This window comes from Rhinopithecus bieti, unplaced genomic scaffold (assembly GCF_001698545.2).
Source record: "Rhinopithecus bieti isolate Rb0 unplaced genomic scaffold, ASM169854v2 scaffold_15252, whole genome shotgun sequence".
Classification (NCBI taxonomy): domain Eukaryota; kingdom Metazoa; phylum Chordata; class Mammalia; order Primates; family Cercopithecidae; genus Rhinopithecus; species Rhinopithecus bieti.
In genome coordinates, this window is record NW_016808399.1 from 126184 (window position 1) to 129259 (window position 3076).

A 3076-nucleotide genomic window follows, 5' to 3' on the forward strand; every position below is an offset into this window, starting at 1 on the left:
TTTTTGGGGGGAGTAGATACCCAGTATTAGGATTGATGGATCAAACTGTAGCTAATTTTAGTTATTTGAGAAATCTGCATGCAGTTTTATATAGAGGTTGTACTAATTTACAGTCCCATCAACAGTATAGAATTCCCTTTTCTCGTCATCCTCACCAACATCTCTGTTAATTTTGACTTTTTAACAATAACCATTCTGACTCATGTAAGGTGGTATCTCATTGTGATTTAATGTACATTTCTTTGATGATAGTGATGGTGACTTTTTTATGATTGTTGGACTTTCATATGTCTTCTTTTGAAAATGTCTGTTCATGACTTTTCCTACTTTTAATGATGCTTTTTTTTCTGTTGAATTGTGTGAGTCCTTGTAAATTCCAGATATTAATTCTTTTTTATTAGTTTGTTTGAGATGGAGTCTCGCTCTGTCACCCAGGCTAGAGTGCAGTGGCATGCTCTCATCTCACTGCAACCCTTGCCCCCAGGTTCAAGCGATTGTCATGTCTCAGCCTCCCCTGAGTAGCTGGGATTAGAGGTGTGCACCACCATGCCTGGCAAATTTTTGTATTTTTAGTAGAGACAGGGTTTCACCATGTTGCATGTTGGCCAGGCTGGTCTTGAACTCCTGGCCTCAAGCAATCTGCCTGCCTTGGCCTCTCAAAGTGCTGGGACTACAGGTGTGAGCCAACACTCCCAGCCAGGGTATTAGTTCTTTGTCACATGCAGTTTGGAAATATTTTCTCTCACTCAGTAGATTGTCCATTTTTCATTCTGTTGATTATATCTTTTGCTGTGCAGAAGCTTTTTAGTTTAATTAAATCCATTTGTCTATTTTGGTTTCGTTGCATTTGCTTTTGAATTCTGTCATGAATTCTTTTCCTAGATCAATGTCCAAAAGAGTTTTCCCTAGGTTTTCTTCTAAGATATTTATTTCAGGTCTTACATTTAAATCATTATTCCACCTGAAGTTAATTTTTGTATATGGTGAGAGATATGGGTCCAGTTTAATTCTTCTGTGTACAGTTATCCAATTTTCACAGTACTACTTATTGAATAGAGTGTCCTTTCCCCATTGTATGTTTTTGTCAACTTTGGCAACGATCAGTTGGCTATAGGTATTTGACTTTACTTCTGGGTTCTCTATTCTGTTCCATTGGTCTATGTGTCTGTTTTTTGTTGTTTTTTTTTTTTAACCACTTTATTACTTTTATTCAGATAATTTTTCAAACATGTACTTGCTGTCCTAATCATTTTTTTTTATTTTTTATTATACTTTAAGTTATAGGGTACATGTGCATAACGTGCAGGTTTGTTACATATGTATACTTGTGCCATGTTGGTGTGCTGCACCCATCAACTCGTTAGCACCCATCAATTCATCATTTATATCATGTATAACTCCCAAAGCAATCCCTCCCCCCTCCCCATGATAGGCCCCAGTGTGTGATGTTCCCCTTCCCGAGTCCAGGTGATCTCATTGTTCAGTTCCCACCTATGAGTGAGGACATGTGGTGTTTGGTTTTCTGTTCTTGTGATAGTTTGCTAAGAATGATGGTTTCCAGCTGCATCCATGTCCCTACAAAGGACGCAAACTCATCCTTTTATGGCTGCATAGTATTCCATGGTGTATATGTGCCACATTTTCTTAATCCAGTCTGTCACAGATGGACATTTGGGTTGATTCCAAGTTTGGCTACTATATTTTAAGTCAGGTAATGTGATGCTTCCAGCTTTGTTCTTGTGGCTTAGAATTGCTCTGGCTATTTGGGCTTATTTTTGGTTCCATATGAATTTTAGAATTGCTTTTTCTAATTCTCTAAAAAATGATCTTGTTACTTTGATAGGAATTTCCTTGAATTTGTAATTGCTTTAGGTAATTTTAACAACATTGATATTCCCAATCCATGAGCATGGGATGTTTTTCCATTTATTTCTGTCTTCTACAATTTCTTTCATCAGTGTTTTGTAGTTTTTCTTATAGAGATCTTTCACTTCATTGGTTAAATGTATCCTAGGTGATTTGTTTGTTTATTTATTTATTTATTTATTTATTTATTTATTTATTTGTAGCTAACTCAAATAGGATTGACTTCTTGATTTGGTTCTCAGTTTGATCATTATTGCTGTACAGAAGTGATACTAATTTTTGTATGTTGATTTTGTATGCTGAAACTTTTCTGAATTCGTTTATCGAATCTAGAGTATTTTGGAGGAGTCTTTCCAGTTTTCTAGGTACAAGATAATATTGTCAGTAAATGGACATGATTTGACTTCCTCTTTCCCAATTTTCATGTCTTTGACTTCTTTCTCTTGCCTGAATGATCTTGTTAGGACCTCCAGTACTATGTCGAGTAAGAGTGGTGAAAGTGGACATCATTGTCTCCTTCCAGTTCTTAGGGAAATGCTTTTAGCTTTTCTCCATTCAGTATGCTATTGGCTGTGCATTTGTCATATGTGGCTTTTATTATTTTGACATATGCTCCTTCTATGCCTACTTTGTTGAGGGCTTTTATCAGGAGGGATGCTGAATTTTGTCAAATGCTTTTGTCACATCTATTGAAATTATCATATGGTTTTTGTTTTCATTATCTTTATGCGGTGAATCACATTTATTGATGTGCATACATTGAAACATTCTTGCATTTCTGGGATAAAACTCACATGATCATGGTGTATTATCTTTTGATGTGGTGTTGGGTTTGGTTTGCTCCTGTTTTGTCGAGGATTTTTGCATCTCTGTTCATCAGGAACATTGGTCTTTAGCTTTCTTTGTGTGTGTTCTTGCCTTGGTACCAGAGTGATACTAGCTTCATAGGAGTTAGGGATGATTTCTTCCTCTTCAGTTTTTTGGAAGAGTTTCAATAGGATTTGTACCAGTTTTTCTTTGTATATCTGGTATAATTCAGCCATGAATCCTTCTTACTACTTCTGCTCATTTTTGATTTCTTGTGGGGAATATTCTTCAGTCTCTAGGAGTTTTGCCAGTTAGGTGGATTTCTTTCTTTTAATCAGCATATGATTATATTGTGTGTGTGTGTGTGTGTGTTTTTTTTTTTTTTTTTTTTTTTTTTTTTTTT